The following is a 20,701-nucleotide window of genomic DNA, read 5'->3' as shown; positions in this document are numbered from 1 at the left end:
AATATAAATCTAGTTTGGGGAAGAGCAGAGTATAACTATAACGACTAGAAACATGCAGCCAATCCAAACAAAAACACAAAAGGTTTATAGCAAATACAGAACAGTATACCAACACACACCTATAGCACACATTATACAATAGATCCATTGCAAGGATTACTAGAAATATTACTTTCAAACATGACAAGCAAACCAGCCGAAAGGTGTAATGCCTAAAGGGGGGGGGGGGAGGGGGAGTACTAGCCAAAAAATAAAAAAAACTTTAAGTATGCAATTATGAAGAAAGAAAAAATCAACTGCAATAAAAAACAAAAGAAATAAATTTTCTTCAAATTCTTTTTGAATTTTTATGCAATACTCACAACAACAGGCGATGGGGGAAAAGTTAAAGATATAAAATCCTTTAATTTTAGAACAAAGTGGGTTGGCTCAAGGGCCTCTTAGCTTTACATAGCTAGAAGTCCCCGAGACAACCACAGATAAATGAGAGAGAGAGAGAGAGAGAGAGAGAGAGAGAGAGGTGGGGTGGTGTGGAGTAAATACCTATCTGGTAAGACTGATCGTGATTATTCTACTTGGGTCGAACAAAAGATACTTAAATATATCTTCTTTCACTTATGAAATAGTTGTAGCTGTGAGCGCAATCAAAGGACATTCAGTGAAACTGCTCATGACTGAAATCTCTCGAAATTCACCCCTACAATGATGACAACTGTTTTTAGCCGCGAAATGATAAGATATGAATTTATATACTATGTGTATGTGTGTGTGTGTGTGTGTGTGTGTGTGTGAGAGAGAGAGAGAGAGAGAGAGAGAGAGAGAGTAGAGGTACAATTGGTGACATAACGAATACTTACAATAATCGAAGATCGGTCGAAAGGAGAACACTAGCAGAAAACAAAACAAAAAGAAACAACAACAGCAACAGCAGTTAACATGTACAGCAATAATACAAAACAACTTGGGAGAGAAAGTTTAAGAAAACAAGCACACAAAATGTAAGCATTTTACTCTTAGAATCGACAGTTAGACAATCTTTACAAGTTGAGGTATCGTTCTAACAAAATTTATAGAGAACTATGTAGTAATGAACATATTAAGAAACAAATTAGTTTATATTTCAGTCTGATGTGGGCTATGTAATGTCAACATTTATGAATCCAAATCATCTGGAATTTTCCGCGATTTATAATTCAGACGAATGTTATGACACATGTTGCTGGATTGCATCCAATTATTAACTTGGTTTGTGTTGTTCAAACAATAATACCGGTCCGTGATATCAGTAGTTAAGTGGGGCACCCTAGGGACAATGGGACTTAGCATTAAAAAGACCCCTGGGCAACTCTAGGGACAATGGAAATTTAACATGGAGAAAAATCGTGGGCAACTCTAGGGACAATGGGAATTTAACACAGAGTTTGGGTCTGTCTAGGGACAAGGGGAAATTAACATGGGAATAGAGTCTGGGCTTGTCTAGGGAAAAGGGGAATTGAATATGGGATTTTTTTTTTCTTTTTTTTTTTAAATTTTAAATTTAAATTTAAATTTAGGCAATGGAAAGGCTATCTCTTTTCGAGAAATATGGCTGGCCCTGAAAAGGGCCTTTGGGTTTTCTTCTGCTTCTAGTTTCTTCTTTTTCTCCACCAAGTTCTTATTTTATCTCCAACACTCTTTCTCTTCTTTTCTTTCTTTTTTTTCTCCTGCTCTTCTTTCTTCTTCTCTTCCTCCTCTTCTTTCTTCCTCTTCTCATTTTCTTCTTCTTTTTCAATCTTTTCGTTCCATTTGCTTATTCTTATTCTTTCCTCTTCATCCTCCTTCTCCTCCTTTATCTCTTTCATGACACCACTAATCTTGTCCTTTACCTTTTTTAAGTTATTAATTTCCATCTTTACACGATGGGGACTATAGGAATAATGGTCTTCAACCAGTCTTATCAACATCTGCTCCATCATTCCTAAGTTGTCTAAAACGTCTTGTAATGTTTGTATTTTTTCCATTTGGTTAGAAGCCATTTTCTTTTTTTATTCTTTGCAGAATGGTTTGAACGACGAATACTGTGGGTTCTTATACTTAAAGCGCGTACGTGAAGGAAAACATCCCCCTAAAACGTAAAATTGATCTTACCTAGATCATGACCAAACAACGCACGGACGTGAAGGAAAACATCCCCTACTTTTTCATTTCATATAATAAAACCCAAACTATACTCTCCACGTACGCTAAGAAACAATAAACAAATCCATAATCTACTATCCACACAATCGTACGTGAGCGGGTACAAACACAAACACACAAACACAAACACACAAACACATACGCTAAGAAACAATAAACAAAATCCATAATCTACTATCCTCACAATCGTACGTGAGCGCTTACAAAACCCAAACTTTACTCTCCACATACGCTAAGAAACAATAAACAAATCCATAATCTACTATCCACACAATCGTACGTGATCGGGTACAAACACAAACACACAAACACATACGCTAAGAAACAATAAACAAATCCATAATCTACTATCCTCACAATCGTACGTGAGCGCTTACAAAACCCAAACTTTACTCTCCACATACGCTAAGAAACAATAAACAAATCCATAATCTACTATCCACACAATCGTACGTGATCGGGTACAAACACAAACACACAAACACAAACACACAAACACATACGCTAAGAAACAATAAACAAATCCATAATCTACTATCCACACAATCGTACGTGAGCGGGTACAAACACAAACACACAAACACAAACACACAAACACATACGCTAAGAAACAATAAACAAAATCCATAATCTACTATCCACACAATCGTACGTGAGCGCTTACAAAACCCAAACTATACTCTTCACATACGCTAAGAACAATAAACAAACCCATAATCTACTATCCACACAATCGTACGTGAGCGGGTACAAACACAAACACACAAACACATACCCTCACACTATCTTAAAAAAGAGTTAGTGTTTATATTCACACTACTCTACCTACACATTGGCAAATTGATGGTTATTTCTTTTCTAGAGTATTGGGTAGCCCTGAAAAGGGCTGGTTTTTTTTGTTGTTTTTTTTTGGAACTTCATGGACACCTGGTTAATGGTGGCACCTTCCAGGCCTGGCGCCACATACACATATTATCCCCCAGTTACTTTTTCCTTTTTTGGGGGAGAGAGAGCAGAGGCAGGATATGTCGCTTCAGAATCCCAATTTTCGCTCTCTGGGATTCTGAAATTTATTCTTCTTCTCTTCTTTTCCTTCTCCTCCTCTTCTTTGTTTCTTCTCTCCTCCTCTTTGTATCTTCTTTCCTCTTCTTCTTCTTCTTCATATCTTCTCTCCTCCTCTTCTTTTTTTCTTCTTTCCTCCTCCTCTCTTATCCTTCCCTCCTCCACAATGGCTTCCGCGGCCAGTTCATTCAACAGGCGCCTGGCATATTCCAGATGCACATGAAGTTCCAACAGTTTAGACAGTCTCGTGTTCATTTTTGGTGTTGATCAATCAACAAGGGTAGCTAGACTGCCCAGCGAGTTTCAATTTATAGTGAAAGCGCGGACGTGAAGGAAAACATCCCCTTAAAAAACATAAAATTGATGTTACCTACATCATGACCAAAAACAACAACGCGCGGACCTAAAAGAAACACTCACTCACTTTTTTATGCTACCCATCACTATTTTAAAATTTTTTATAAATCACTTCAATAGACTATCCACATACGCAAAGCAATCCAATCTAACCTCAAATCTACACCTCAAACACCAAATAAAGACATCATTTTAATCTGCTATCCACACCAATGTACGTGAGCACTTAAAAACACAGAAACACATACACTCTCACTATCAATAAAGAGTTAGTGTTTATATTCACACTACTCTACCTACACACATTGGCAAATCGATTGTTATTTCTTTTCTAGAGTATTTGGGTAGCCCTGAAAAGGGCTGTTTTTTTGTTTGCTATGGCATTCTTTTTTAGTTTCTAAGAATGCGATGTCCTCTGAGGATAGACTTTCTGGCGATAGGTCTGCTTGTTCGGAAAGAGAAGAAGAACTCTTTGGTGTCGATACGGCAATCGACAAAGCCTCTGTCAGCTTCAGGATGCTGCTGTTTTTGCTGCTGTTGCTGCTGTTGCTGCTGTCTCTGAAGTCTGTACTTCTCTGTCCATTCTTCTTTCTCCCTGTTCATTTCTTCTCTGAAGAGCTCTTCTATCAGGTCTTCAGTGACTTTTAACATTCTCACATTCTCTATTTCTTCTGGCTTCGGTATCAGACTGTGTCTGACCCTATGCAAATTCACGTAGGCTTCGTTGAGTTTAGCTAGTTTGGAGCACATCTTCTTAGGAGGATGAGTCGACAATGGATGGTTAGACTGGAAACAACCCGGTTCTTAAAGTCAAAGCGCGGACGTGAAGGAAAACATCCCCCACACGGTTTTTGAGTCGCAACGTTTAGTGAGTGTCATGAGAGGGATAGTAAGAAATGAAAGAGCATTAATCCAACATTCTTATAGCTAAACAAAAGACAAAGGCATTTTTTTTTCAAAACACAACATTTTTTATTCAAAAATCACTTAACACTAAACAACAACTCTAACATTTTTAACAATAATCCAACAATATAACATCAAACAATTTTTTCAAAACACAACATTTTTTATTCAAAAATCACTTAACACTAAACAACAACAACTCTAAAATTTTTTTAACAACAATGCAACACTAAAAGTTTCTCCACTAGGTAAAGAGGGATAACAGTCTTCCATGGTTTCTAGTAATCTAGGATGACTTCTCTCAAACTGTTGATTTCTATGGTATTATCGAATTCTGCATACAGGATGACGTTCACCGTTTCATCAGGGTCTCGGTCTTTAAACTGAATTTCCACACGAATCTGGCCGGATTTTATAGGGTGGAAATGTCCCTCGTCGCTGCCTTGGTCTGGAGTGAAATCGAAAGCCCACAAAGCGTAGCCTCCTGCATAATCCTCGTACGTAATACCGTGACTGGTATTGGTTCCTAACTGTCCGGTGGCTTCGTACAAGGACAAGTACGATCTCAAGTAATTCTTCTTTTTAAAGTCAGGTTCGAAAGGTCGGGTACACAAGGTCTTGCCATCGCGACTGACTTCGATTTTGGACACGCCAAAGTGTTGAAAGTAGAAAGGATTTTTTTCGGCAGCTCCGTTGAAGGCTGTATTCTCGACGATACCAACGATCAAACGTTTGGGTAACTGTCCTTGGAACAGATGATCTTCGATCATGGATCGCTGTCCCTTGGGAATGGTGAAGGTTTTCACTTCCACGCGTCGTATGGGATACTTGGCAGTCGTTCTGCTCAACGTCTGACTGATGTCGTTTCCCACTTTAGGTAACACTTCCACACGGCGTACGTAGAGTCTGGCTTCTAGGATTTTGGTTTTGTAACCGTCACTATCAGCCATCAAATGGAAAGCGGCACTGCTACGATTCAGTCTCAGGCGGACATCCACCCCGTTCAGCAAATACTTTTCTTGCAACCACATGTCCAAATGCAAACGATCCATCAGTTCTAAACTTGTGTCGGCTCCCGTGATTCTCTTTCTTCGTTCTACAAATCCATCATTGTTGTCTTTCTTTTCATCAGTTTCCAATATTTCAAACTTGGTAGGTTCGTCAGCTTCCCATACCACACAGGCATTGAGATGAGTGTTCTTGGCATCTATTCCGTACGTCAAGAGATTTTCCAGGTAGGCACGATAAGGGTAAGTATCCATGCTGCTACTGACCAGTTTGTTATTCAAATACAAGTCCACTCCACTGAACAAGGAATGCATGAAATTGTTGACGGGAGCTACTGCTTCATCGTCTATAGCACCTCCAGTCTTATCTAGAATTTTGACTTTCAGGTACAAGTAACTGCTATTCAAATCGATGTAATCTTCGGGCTGTCCTTTGATTTCAAACTCGATGGGAGCGGAATCGGTCAGTGAGGAGACGGGGTGAAATTCCACCCACTGGGATTCTTGCATCGTCATCATCGTGGGGGGCATGGCAAACAGATCCAGTTCCGTCTTGGAACAAGCGCAAGATTCTCGGTGCATCATTTTTTGGTCTCTTTTCTCAATAATCGAAAACGTCTAAGTCTCGAACGGTTCTTCTTTTCTTGGCCTTTCTCGCTTGAAGTCTGGTGAAAGGGTGTTTTCTTCGTCGTCTCTTTCTGCCTTGTCCTTGCTGAATGCCTGACTCGGTAGCGTGCAGGGCATTTATAGGTGTTTCTCGTCGGCCTAAAATGTCTTTGCCCGTTTGCAGCAAGACATTTTTGCCTGCCCTCATGAAGGCTTCTTTAGGGTTTTGTTTGTCGATGATGACATTTTGGAGAAATTCTTTGCCTTGCGTCAGTGCCGCATCTTTCAAGGCGTGCAATCCGCGTGTCACCATCGGTTTCAACACCGGGGCCGCCGAACGAAAGGCCGATTTTAACATATCTCCTAAGCCGTGTCCTCGCTGTCGAGCAACCCCTCGGTACACTGGATACATGACTTAAGAGTCGTGAGAGAACCGTTTTCGAAAATGGAGTTTCACCGTGACTTTTCCTTTGGTGAATGGAATATTTTGTCCCAGATCTCCTTTTATAGCAATGTTGACCGTGTCCAAATACGACTTACTGACCGGCAAATAGTGAGGATGGACAAATTCGCGGTGGACGTGGTAAGTGTTTCCACCTTCCTCGTCAGTGTTCGTGGCAGAATCCACTTTGAAAGGAATGACACGCAGTAACGGTACGGAGGTGTGTCCCACCACGTTGTACTCCACCACATCGGAATACACGAACATCAAATTCAGTCCTTGGTTCAGTTCTACCGGGGCACGAAATAACTTGCTAAAAGACTCGTTGTCGTAAACGATGGGTAATTCGTTTTTCTTCATCATGGTCTTTCTCATGTCCATGTCTCCGCCCAACATGTCATACAATTCAGGACAAAATAAAATGGACAGGATTTTACTCCGTTCAAATTTCATCAAGAAGCGACGAGCTGTTTTGTGGTACTCCATGGTGACATTTTTGTTTACATGCTCCAAAGCTTTCAGAAACACGACATTAAACCTGGAGGTTATGGTGCTGACCAAATGTTGACCACTAAAATAATAGCCTGGGGGAATGAACAAGTGATAGGTGGTGTACATTTGTGTACGGGTTTTCTTGTCATATTTGACATTGCTATCCATCCACTGTTGCATTTGCTCGTCATGAACTTCCACATCACAAAAATTTTGATTGGGAAGGACATTGAGGACTTGGGTCGGGTGAATCATTTCTACTAAAGCCACTTCCCAATGGGCTTCGTGATCTAACTGGATGGCCTGAGGTAATTTGGCCGTGTAACAGCACAACGTGTTCTTGGGAAACACCTCCATGGAACTGTCACTGGGTAAAGTTAAGTAAAATTGGTTTTGGTGACTCATAATTCCAGAGTTCTGTGGCTGTCCGAGGGGTTACTGGACGTCAGAGGCGTGTCTCCGTCTAAAATGGGGTTCTGGTTGTGATTGAAGTGGTGACTGGCACTGGCACTGGACACAAGGTTTCCGGGGTTCCCGTTCGAGGTGAATTTCAGGGAGGGATTAGGAAGCAGGTAACCGATGCAACTGCTCAATAAAATGGTCCACAATTGTTTGTCTCCTTGTTGCAAACTCAAATTGGCGATGGCTGCCCCGATGACACAATACACCACGAAGATTTGGCAGAAAAAGACGATTTGCGTTTTAGGCACACGTTCTCCACACCACACCCACAAGGGTTGTTTTTGTAAATCTTGCACAGAAGAACTAGGTGAAGGAGGAGTGGTCGACGTAGCTGCGTCTGCTGTGTGAAAGGGCATGATGGTCACTTCTTTTTATAGTCGATGACTTGCGAAGCGTCGATCCAAGAATCAAAACTGGGTGGATATCCTTTCCAACGTACTTTGACTTCTTTGACACGTCGTTTGCCCACTTTACGGGTTCTGCGTTCGAGAATGCTTTCGATGTCGTACACGTCGTCTTCTTTTTTGGTGACACGTTGTAACTCGGGCAAATAAAACGTTCCTTTGAGCACTTCTCCGTTCATGTCTTCCAATTTATAGACGGCAGGATAACGGCCATGCACTCGTCCAGTGACGATAAACAATTCGGTCGTCCAGTTAGGTAAGTAACCTTTGTCGAAAGTGCGTTTGGTTTTGCCAATGCGCACCCAATCTCCTACGGCCAACATTCCACTTTTCTCGGGGACAGCCCTCGTCGGGGACGTACCAAACAGACGCTCAAACACCAACACTTCGTTGTCGGGAGTCACGTCATGCGGGGCATGTCCGATGCTTCGATGGTAAGATTGGTTGTACGCTTGCACCAGGTGCGGTAAGATGTCGATGTACTTCAGAGTGTGGTGATGCGTAAAATATTTCCACATGCGTTCTTTCAAAGTGCGTTGAAAACGTTCCACGATGCTGGCTTTGGTTTCGGTATTCTCGGTGGTAAAAAAATGAATGTCACGTTTCTTTAATTCTTTTTGGAAAGCTTGGTTCAGAAATTCGGTGCCTTTGTCCGTTTGCCATCGAAGAGGGTGACGACCGCTTTGTTTCAACACCCGTTGCAGGCCTCGCACTAACTCGCTGCTCGATTTGGAAGTCAAGGGCACGACCCAGGCAAATTTGGAAAAGACGTCGATGACACAAAACAAATATTTGTAGCCACGATTGTAGCTGGCCAAATGAGAGACATCGGCTAAATCGGCTTGCCATTGATGATCGATGCCTTCCACTCGGGTGCGACTTCTGGCAAACTTGCGTCGAATGGGTTTGTGTAAAGTGTAAGTAGCTTGTTCTTGTAACCATCGTTGCACTTGAGGTAAACGGAGACTTTTCAGTCGAGTTTTGGTAGCACGATACAATTTTTGAACTCCTGCGTAACCTGCAGGATGGAAGGGATCGTAGTAAATGCTGGCTAAGACTTTTTCCATTTTTTTGTGTTGGTTGGTGTGTTAATAAGACACCCACTCTTGGAGGATGCTACTCTTTTTCTCTTGGGGTATTTTCTTGGATTGCAATGCTTTGCGTGTGAGGCCAGCAATAGGTGTCGAAGAGGAGAAGGATGTCTGAGCGGGGGATATCGGTTCTTGTTTCACTTCTGTCTTCACTTCTGTCTTCACTTTCTTTTTCTCTTGTGAGGAAGAAGGGGTGGCCATCATCTTTTTAATCCATCCAATTCTGGAGGTAGGTGGTGTTGTTAACTTGCGTACTTTTTCTGGTGGAGTTTGAAACCCTTCCTCTTCTTCTCCTTTTTCTGTCTTGGTCACGGGTACTGGTGGTACTGGTACTGGTACTGGTACTGGTGATGGTGCTGGACTTTTCATCAAGGTCTTAAAATCTTTCAAAGTGGGTAGAGCTGTTTCGTCTAAAGCTTTCTGGTGAAAGAGTTGCAGTCGTTGCAAGAGTTGACCGTACTTTTGCGATTTTTCTGTTTCGGACAAATCTTGGCGATCCATCAAGGACTGCAATTCGTGTTGTAACTGGGACATCTCGCTCAAATGGGGATTGGGAGGTAAATGCGGGGTGCGTTGTTCTTGCCACCGATGGTATTCCATCCATCGTTTGTAAGGTACTAAAGCTAGTTTTCGTCCTTCCATGGGGTTGTCAGGGGTCGATTCTGAGATCTTGGAACTTCCGAGGGCCTTTTTATCTTGCTCCCACCAGTTCTCCCAACATGGTTCCCAAGACTCCTTTCAGTATGGGGCCTAACAAGAGAGGTAAAATACCTCCACGTTGCACTAACATCTTCTTTCTTTGACGAATGGGAATTTTCTTTTGAACCATTTGGCGAAGAACGTGACGATGTTTGCCTAAGCATTGTTTCTGGTGTTTGGACAAAGGGATCGTGCCTTTCAAAACGTGCAAACAACATTCGCACACGGTATCGATGACCTCTTTGGAGGCTGTTTGAGTGAGTTTTTTTCGTAGGGGTGGAGAAGCTTTGGACAGGACAGATAACATGTCCCCATGTTTGGCTAAACGTGGTGGCTGTCCTTTCCTTTTCTTTCCTTGGGGTTTTCTGGAGGGTGACATCTTTGAGTCTTCAGGAGCACCAAAAAAACACTGATACCCGACTTGGTCACAGGCCTTTTTTATACTGGAACGCGTCGCCACTGATTGTCTTTACGTCGTATTAGTTTGAGGACAGGCATGACACGTCGTGCAGGGGTACGTAACGGACTAAATCGAGCCAGTTCTTGCTTGTACAAATCCAGTAAACTTTGTAACATGCCCGATCTTTCTTGATCTTTGATTTTGGGAGAAGGTACTTTGTGAGCAGCAGCCACTGCCACTAAATTGGAAGGTCCTGCCACTGGGGAAGTTCTTTTGGGGGTCATCAACGGAGAAGTTCTTGGTGTGATCAACGTCTCCAAGTACTCTTCAGTTCTGGGTGTCATTAACGGAGAAGTGGACAAACGTGAAGCTGCCGGAGACGCAGTCACCGCCGTGGCAGGTCGTGGTTTGCGAGTGTAAGGTTGCGTCCTGGCCGAAGTGCCTCTCTTGCGACTAGTTTTCTGTGGACTTTTCTTTTTCTGGGGGCTTCTTTTCTTTTTCCGGGGTGGTGGTGGTGTCTGGTCAGAGGAGGGTCCTGCCACTGGAGAAGTTCTCCTTGGGGACCTTGTCTTTTTCTTCTTGGGGCTTCGTTGGACTTTTGTCTTGGGGATAACTTTGGGGGCATTAGGATCCCATCTTAAGAGTGAGCGAATGATGACCCCTCCTAGTGTACCGCTCCCTCCAGGTTTCAAAATGATTTGTTTTTTGGTTTGAGTGTCGATGCGGGGATCGGCCAGTTGGACCAAAGCGACTTTGTTTCGATCGAAGAAGCGTTGGGTTTGATGAGGAATCTGAATGATTCCTTGGAGTAATTGACGTGCTGTCACCGTGAACCATCGTAATACTTCTTTGAGACTAGCTTCTAAGACACGAGCTCGTGTTTGTGGATCTTTTTCTCGACTGATGCCATACAAGGCACGAATCAATTTGACGGGAAGATGCGACTGAAGGGACGTCATGTTCGCACTGAGAGTGAGACAGACGAAAAAAGGGTCTGAGGTTTTTATAGATTTTTTGATGGGGAGTGAAATGAAGTCGAGGACGGAGACGTGTACAGGACAGGCCCTCCGTCTTGGCACCAGTGGTGAAACAAGTGGGTACGAAATCGCAAATCCTCGGTGAGTCGTAGGTTTCAAATCGACGAGTAAATAGGCGTGTGGAGTTTGACTGGCATCGTCGTACGCCTGAGTCAACCAAGGCGTTCCTAACTGTTTGGCTAAGACTTGCACTTGCGATTTATCTCGAGGGCTTTTAAACAAGACCACGTAATGCGCATTGAGACTGATGGTGCGATGGGCTTTACTTTGTTGAAACAAATTTTGGGTGATGTAAACGACACCGGCATTACGGTGATGCCCTTTGCGCGTGAACCACAGTTTAATTTCTTCTTCGTCTTCTCCGAACATGTCGTCGAAAATGACCAAATGGGTTAGACTAGAGTCAGAGATGATGCCTTCTCTTAGAATCTTGTCGTCGGGATGCTGGTCTGTCCAGGCTCCTAAACGGTCTCCTTCGATGTCAGGGTGCTGTTGACTCGTGTGATGGATGTAAATGCAACTGTCCGTGTCAAAGTACAGGACGCGTTCTTCTAACAGTTCTAAAGCTTCGTACAATTTTAAGCGAGCATGAGCTGTCACGTAAGCCGCAATGATGACATTTCCAAAAGGGTCGTCTTGTACAAAGTCCAGATCTTCTTCGTAATTGACCAAGATCAAATCCTCTCGAACGACGTCCACGTGTTTCATGTATTTGGTTTTGTCGTGAATCATCTGGAAGTACCGGGAAGGTTCTGTCAAATATTCCGTCTTGGGTAAACACGGTCGTTGTGCCATTTTACCCCACAAGCAATTTAACATCACTTTGGCAAACGATCGCCTGCCTTCGTTTTTTTCCATGTGGTCTAAAGAGATGCCTTCTTGTTCGTAGTATTTCTCTTTGAATTGTATTTGGTCTTCGGGAGTGTGACACCAGGAACGATAGCCGCTGGCTTCTTGTTTCAGTTTCAAAAAGGCATCCACGTAGTCGGCGAAAATGCCTTTCTGAGTAGGGTCACCCTTGTGGTATTGTTGTGTCTTGGGAAAGTGGCAAATTTCGTACACTTCTAACAGTTGGTATCCCATGTCCAGAGCTTTGAACAATTCCACGCTGACCCAGGTTCCCGTCAAGGCCCGTTCTTCCTGGCTGTGATGGCAAGGTTGGTCCTGGTTGCACGTTTCGGCACAAGTACGGCACAAGGGAAACATCAGTTTGCCTTGACAATGGTGAGGTAAGACGGGATGGTATAGGTTCGTGCGAGGCAAAACTTTACACTTGATCAAGCCTTCGTATTGTCGAATGTTTTTTAGGTCGATGTGTTCCGTCAGCAATTGCGGGTGCCCTACAGGAAAGCGACAATATTTGCACACGTAGGGATACAGCGAACACACGTCCAAGTATTTGATTTCTTCTCCTTTCTCTTCGTCGACTTGGTACAGCAAACAGGTGGCATTGGTCCTTCCTCCGTACAAACTATCCCTCGGGTTCAGCCGGTCCATGAACTGGTAACTTTCCACGAGGCGTTTAAACTCGGGATCGGTTTTCATACGGTGATCGTATTCGTGTTCCCACATTTCCACCACTTGGTATCCTTGCTGTTCTAGCTTTAGGCGTCGCTGACAAGTGTCCTGGTACAGGACTTCCATGGTCCATTGTAAAAACTGATTTTTAGTGTCACGGTCAGGGTAGCAGACGGGACATCCGTGAAATAAGCAACCGTTAAACTCGTACACGATCTTGGGGTTTACTAAGTCCCAGCCATCGACCGAATACGTTCCGATGGTCTTTTCGCCTCCTCCGTTGCGGGCATGCTGAATCCATTTGTCTTCCTTGTCGCACAAGTAATGTAACCAACGTAGGGCTTTGACCGAGTATTGACGCTTGACATAGTGGGTCGTTTGAGGACTGATGACAGCCACGGTGTTTTCAGGCATGAATCGTTGGCGGTACACTAAGGAACACGCTTTGGCAATGGTGCAAGCTTCTTTCAAAGGATCGACCCCTCCGTGTTCCATGAACAGTTCTCGAAATTTTCCACAGCAACGCCGTAAAATGTCCACGTCGGAACGACAATACTTTAACATTTCTTCCTGAAAGTCGAAAGGGTCCGAGGCGTGAGCTTGGTACCAAGCGTAGAAAGCTTCTCGTTGTTCGGTACGCATGTTGTCGGGGTCGTAATAGTGAGCCTCAGGCAAATGGGGTAGAACAGCATGTTGATTGGCTTCCGTATTGAAAAAGTGTGGAAAGTACCCTTTAGCCATTTCTGTCATTCCAAACGTTTTAGGCATTCGGCTCAAAGGCATGGCCAAGTAACTCATCAAATCTTTAAACTGTACTTGTCCCACTTGCATGAAAATGATTTTGGCTCCGTTCAAAATCACTTTAGGACGTTCGGTGCCATGTTCCGTATAGTACCTCAAAAGAAACTGTCCATCGTATCCGGAGAAATTGTGAGCCAACACTGTGGCATGACGATGAGAATCTCCGTAACGTTCGATGTCCTCTTGGCTCCACGTCTTGTCGATGGGGTCTAAGACCCATTGGGCAAAATCGGCTAACGTGTTTGGTCCCCGAAAGATTTTTTCACGCCCTCCGGGAATCTTGCTGCAGTGAGGGCAATGACTGAAGATAGGTTCTTGAATGCACTTCTCGCACGCTCGATGACCCACGCAGAAATTAGGAATGTGAATGCCAGTCTCTTGCATGCATTCGAAATCGATAAAGATGAAATTGCCTTTCTTCTTGTGACCGTCCTCTTTCTCTGGTGGGGGTTGGTATTTTTGCACGTAACATTCGTGTTCCAAGTCCACGATGTGGTGACAAATGTGACATTTTTTCTTTCCTCGACATACGTGTGCCTTGGCATTGTTGGTAAGTATGCCTTGTCCACACGTAGGGCACAATCTCAGGAGTTGACAAGCACATTTCTTCTGTGAACCTTGTGTTTTCAAATGTTGCTGGTAACAGGCAGGGCTGACAAACGTGCGCAGACAAGTCGAACAAGGCACTGGTTCTTCGCTCAGACTGGGTGGAGAGGCCAAACATCCTGGGCATTTCAATCCACAATGCTTGTGTTGCTCTCGATTGTTATAACCATAATCACATTTCTCACAATAATAACTGTATCCCAGGAATCCGGTGATACTGGTAATGGTATCGAAATGGTCATCGTGATGATAGACATGAATGTATTTTCCGTCCTTAAAATCCTGGCCTCGAAACAACAGAGACCCGCGCATTTCTTGAGGGTGCACTTTCAAGGTGTAGCGTGGAGCTAGGGCATCTTGCAATTTTTGCATCTCAGGAATGCCACAGGGTGTGTCTTTGGACAGGCCAGCTTGTTGCAACAGGAGTTCTGCTTCGTTTCGTTGTTTGGTTCGGTTCGATTTTCGAATGTTCTCCCAGGTTCTTTTCCATTCTACCGTGTCGTTCTTGTTGGCATAGGTTCGTCCCACCACGATGGCTCGAGCTAAACACATCTGGTCTTGAGGGTTGTTAATTCGGACGAGACTTGTTTTGGTGTTGCGAAGGTCGTCCACCAATAACATCTTTTTGCGTCCAGTCCCTTGAGGAAGAGAGACGTGAGCCATTTTCAGTGTGGCTTTACCATCGGTGATGTCAAACTGGTCATTAGATTGTTGTACGTGTTGAATCTTGTCCATGACTTTGGAAGGGGTCAGTTCTGCGGGTCTGCTAAACTCGATCCAAACAGGGGATTTCAAACCGTCGTGATCTATGGATAGTGTCAAGCGATCGCCTTCTTTGGGTTGACATTGTCGCTTGAGTGCAGTGAGCAATGAATCCCACATCTCGGTGATAAACCCTTCTGCTTTCTCTAAGGGTACGTCGGCCTTGAAATCTTTAAACTTCACCGTGTAGGTGTAAGCCGTGGTTCTAAATTTTCTAGAGGAGCGCTTTTCCGTCTCTCGAATGGAATAGTATTTTTCAGGGTTGACTAAGGGTGACGAACATGGTTTAGAGGTTTCAAATTCTGGTTCACTCATGTCCTCTTCAAAATCACTGGCATGAATTTGTGCTAAGATTTCATCCCTGGTACGAGGCGATAGATCACGTTTCTGCCTCTTACATTCTTCTTCTTCTTTCTTCTCGAATGAATAGGATCGTTTCATCTTGAGTGCAAAACGTCAAATGACTCAAGTTCAAACACCATAGACTAATTTATAGTCATGGCAAACCAGCGTATATTAAAAGGGTGTGTCTTGTCCTTTCACTATTCATTTCACTCTCAAACCGAGGAGAACGATGGAAGAGACTACCCAGATGGAACGTTTCGTCAGAGCTTTGCGAAAGGTCATTAGAAAATTCTCTTCAGACCAGCCTACGGACTACTCTCCTTCCTTTCGAGATAAGAGTCAGGATACTTGCTATATCTGTCAGAAGAAAGGGCATTGGTCTTCAGAGTGTCCAGACCGTCAAAAAAGAAAAAAAAAAACAGGGGCTAAAAAAGACAAAAGTCAAGATACCTGTTATTATTGTAAAGAAAAAGGACATTGGTCTCCAGATTGCCCAAAAAAGAAACAAGAGGAGTCAGAAGAAAAGAAGGATTCTTCAGAAGAAGAGAGGGATTCTTCGAAAGAAGAGAGGGATTCTTCAGAGGAAGAAGAGGAAGAAAAAAGACAATTCTATTTAAAAGAAGCAAAGAAACAGGAGAAAAAAAGAAGAAGGGAAGAAAGCGAGGAGGAAGAAGAAGAGGAAAAGAGTGTGACGGTGAAGAAATTCAAAAAACAGAGAGACTAAACAAGGAGAAAGAAGAAGTCAATGAACTTTTAATTAAAGTGTTCTGTGGTGAATTGTGAATTGGATTGTAACAATGGATAAAAGAATACATGAATGATATAAGGTAAGTGTCTTTGAGTTTTGATTTTAAAATAAGAAGCTACACTCACGCACTCATACACAGACACGTACTATAAGGGTAAAATGGGTGGGGTTTATTTTTGAGTTATTGGCAAATTGAAATTGTATTTCTTTTCGAGAAATGTGGGTGGCCCTGAAAAGGGCCTTTTTATTTTGGTGTAGGGGTGAGTTTAACCAATCAACTTTAACTGCCTTAAGCCTTTGCCACGGCCAAGGCCTACTTCTGATGATTGGGTTGAAATCACTAAGGGTGGTACGACAGGCTTAGTCACATGGTTGGTGTGTTTAGCTCGGGAAGGTCGTATTCTCTTCGGTCGTGATAAAGAAGTCTGATACATTTGTTTCAGACTTCTTAACTCCGCTAAAATGTCCAACAGTACCGTAGCCGTTTGATTTTCACCCTCTTGTTTCTTTGCTGCTACTTCTTCTTGCTGTTGTTGCTGTTGTTTTTTTCTTACCTCTTCTTGTTGCTGTTGCTGTTGCTGTAGGAGAAAAGCTTGTTCCGCTTCCTTTTGTCGTTGCATAAATTTCTCCAATTCTTCTTTCTGTCTCTGTCTAAAATTCTCCACTTGCGGTAATGAAGAATGTAACGAAGGTTCCGGAACAAATTCTTGCGAGGTAAGAAAATCCACAAAATCCCAATGTACCTCTTCTGAAAGTAAGTCCGGGTTCCCTTGGGCAGTCTCCCCTGCTTGTGCACCCCAATGGATCGTTTTCTGAGTTTCCGTCATGTTGAATCACTGTCGCATAGATTGACTGCACACAAGCGCTAGCGAATCTATATAGACCAACTGACGTCACAGACTACTCTCTTCGGATTGGATGCGGGCTGACTGAATTTTGTAACGCGTGTTTGGATTGGTGAATGAACTCAATCCGTTTCAATCCTACCTCTACCTATAAATAAGCGCAGTTCAGTGCTTTGATTCACTTGTTCTCGTCGCTTCAAGATGTGGACCGATGTGCAATCTTCTACGCTTGTGTCTTCCATGATGTTCCGGACGGACATACCCATGTATGTCCGATCCAAGTGGACCATTGTCCACAGGACAAACACCAGCCTGTGGATACGTAGGATCTACGTTGAAAGACAAGGATGCCTGAAAAGAGTGCTGATTTACGGACCAACAGTGAGACGTAGCCTAAGGACAAGAAGAAGACCAATGCGGTACCCTTTATGTTAATGAATACATTAACATAAACCCAAAGGCCCTTTTCAGGGCCAGCCATATTTCTCGAAAAGAGATAGCCTTTCCATTGCCTAAATTTAAATTTAAATTTAAAAATTTAAAAAAAAAATAAAAAAATCCCATATTCAATTCCCCTTTTCCCTAGACAAGCCCAAACTCTATTCCCATGTTAATTTCCCCTTGTCCCTAGACAGACCCAAACTCTGTGTTAAATTCCCATTGTCCCTAGAGTTGCCCACGATTTTTCTCCATGTTAAATTTCCATTGTCCCTAGAGTTGCCCAGGGGTCTTTTTAATGCTAAGTCCCATTGTCCCTAGGGTGCCCCACTTAACTACTGATATCTCACCTCCTTTCAACTCGTTTGAGATTCTGCCACATTCAATCCCATGTTCGCCTAAATCTTGACACCGGTCGGCGATGAGACTTACTAGAGGCGAAATCACTAAGGAAATGTGCCTCTTGGACAAGAAGAAAGTTACTATCATACTAAAGTATTGTCTAAAAAGATGTAGATAACATTTTCAGATTGACAGAAGTCGGAAGCTCGAATATCACAGTCGTAACGTGTTGAATCTGTATACGTTTGTATGCGTGTGTGCGTTTGAGATATAGCAGCTTTAATGTTCAGTTTTAAAAGAATAGATAAGGTTTGCATTTTGTCTAATGAAATAAAGTTATCAGTTTGGCTTAATGTGTGTGTGTGTGTGTGTGTGAGAGAGAGAGAGAGAGAGAGAGAGAGAGAGAGAGATTACAATGTCCAGTAAAAGTGGCAGAAGACTAGCAAATGCTTTTTCCAAATCCAGTAGGGAAAAGTCCGAAGCAATCATTGTTGGTCAAAACAGCACGCATAACTGCAACTTGTTCAGATTTCAGTGAAACTATGTACTTGTGCTTTATTTTGAGGACATTTTCGTACATGCGAATAATGTCTTCAGCTTCCATTTTTTTTACCAAATATTACTTGATTAAAAAGAACCAAACGGCAATTTCTATTACTTTGCGGCTATGTAGAGTGACATACAAGTTGGCTTTTGGTCACGTGATTTCAATACCACGTGCTAATTAGCCCATATTTGAGCGGACAGTGTTTCTTCTTTGGTCTCTCGTCCATATAAAAGCGTAGACAAGTAAGAATTTGGGGCTAATTCAATTCAAGTAAGCAAGAGTCTGGGGTTACACTCACCTGCATTACTACATAGAAAAGTGCTACTTGTGTTGTTCAATATCAAAATTCATCTATGTAAACTTTTTAAGTTTTATTTATTTTGTTACCAATAAGAAATTTGAAATGCAATGCGGAAACTGTGGATGTGAATTTGAAAAAAAGACAAGCGGATATTAACGATATTCAGTCTTACACTTAAGAGAAGAAATTGAAGACATTTTAGATGTGGAAACGTTAACACCCCGTGCTCCACGACTAGGATATATTTTATGCGCCGAGTGCCATCGGCTTTTAATAACTGCCAGAAATGGTGACAAGGCGAGAAAAGAACTACAAAAAAGAACGGAAGAGGGTTCATATTTGGCAAGGAAGAGAAAATTCCTTTTTACACTCAATACCCCAAGCAAGAGACCAAGAGCGTCACCACAATTTGCTGCATCCAAAATTAGATCACCGATCTGTAGTCCTGTTACAGTAAGTTAGTGAAGTTAAATCATGTATTTGAGTTTGACACCTAGATACTATCTGTGTGTGGGTGTGTGCGTGCGTGCGTGAGTGCCTTTCAGTGTGTGTTGTTGCAGGGTTATAGCAACATCAGAAAAAAAAGCAGTTCTGAAAATCTTCAATGATTTATTTTCTCTGATTCTACAACCTACGCTGATTCGCATAAGACACTTCTTTTAACTGAGAATAAATTCAACTAGATTTTAACTACTGGACCGATGACACGAGCTTCGGGGTTCGCCAGGGTCAGCGTTGCGATAATGGGAACTGCGACATTAAAATAGCCATTTTGCCCACACAGCCCAGATAGTAACCTGACAATGTGCCATCCAACATGCAAGAAACATGTACCGTTATAATTGTAAAAACATCCTGACAACATATATATATATATATATATATATATATATATATATATATATATATATATATATATATATATATATATATATATATATATTAATGTAATGATACTAAATGATTTCCGACTCGCATCTTTAATGATAATGTATCTTCAAACTCTCACATATTTTATATGCTTATTTTCTGTACAACTATCGCAGCAGTGTTTACTGAACAATGTATTTTTTGTTATTATTTTTGGTTAAATCAAGATGATCCACAATTCAATGTTATTATACCAAAAAAGGACAATTATTTTTTAGGGAAAGAAGACATGTCAAAGAGGACATTCATGCCTTGCAAATTCTGAATACAAGAAAGGATTCAGTTTTACTGGAATAAATCAAACGCAGCTAGACGGGCCCTTGTAGATTTTGTGATTGAACAAACAAGGAAAGGATTGAAGAAACTGGCAAAGGGTGATTTTCCCCTATAACGAGTAGTATCCGTTGAATCTTTCGAAAAATTTAACTGGGAAGAAGTTAATGGGAAAGTTAAATCAACGGCTCCCATATTTTACAGCGCACTCGTAACTGCCGCACGCGAAAAGCAAGACCCTTGAGAAAGTATATCATTAGATGTTTTCTTCTTCGTCTTGTTATTATTATTACCAATGCTGCTAAATTAGTAACGATCGTAAATGGGAAGACATCTCAGTAGTCATTAAATTGTGTCGATGTAATCACTCGAATGAAACAATTTAGCCTGACACTTTTTCACATGTTATGAAGTTGAAACAGGTTAACATTTATACATCCCCAGGTTCGTATTAGTAATTAGTCTTTAATAATATTTTCTCATTCATCCCTTGTTCTGATCATAGTTAATTTTGCACTTAATGTGATATTTTCGTGTATTTGTTAACATTGTGCGGATAATAAACATCAACATTTTTGCAGTGTGAATGAGAAGTCTCTAAAATTATAAGAGACGTATATATGTATGTATGCATGTATGTTTGTATTCATAAATACCATTGCAAATGTTATTAATAATATTCGTCATAATAATCATGTTCTTCTTATAAGTAATGTAAAGTATTCATATGTAGATATGTATGTATGTCATAAAATCAATTTATACCATTGTAAATATTATTAAATATGATTGAAGATACTACCACTAGTAATAATGATAAATTAATATTATTATTATTATTATTATTATTATTATTATTGTATAGCATATTTTCATATCTGAATACAGTTTGTGGTCTTTTTACAATTTATTTATCATTCACTCTGACTCACATTTCTGACATGACGTCTCTCTCTCTTTGTTTCTCTCTCTCTCTCCTACATTTCTGCCGTAACGACACAGCTCCCACCCAAGCATCAGTAAGTTCCCAGTGATAAATGCCTCGCAAGACGGTTTTCACGCGTTACTCTTACCTTGTGGTGATGCTGCTTTACACGCATGC

The sequence above is a fragment of the Sinohyriopsis cumingii genome, chromosome 7 (genome assembly GCF_028554795.1).
Source record: "Sinohyriopsis cumingii isolate HCF-2022 chromosome 7, ASM2855479v2, whole genome shotgun sequence".
Taxonomy (NCBI): Eukaryota; Metazoa; Mollusca; class Bivalvia; order Unionida; family Unionidae; genus Sinohyriopsis; species Sinohyriopsis cumingii.
The sequence above is the reverse complement of the archived record's forward strand: the minus strand, read 5'-3'. Positions refer to the sequence as shown.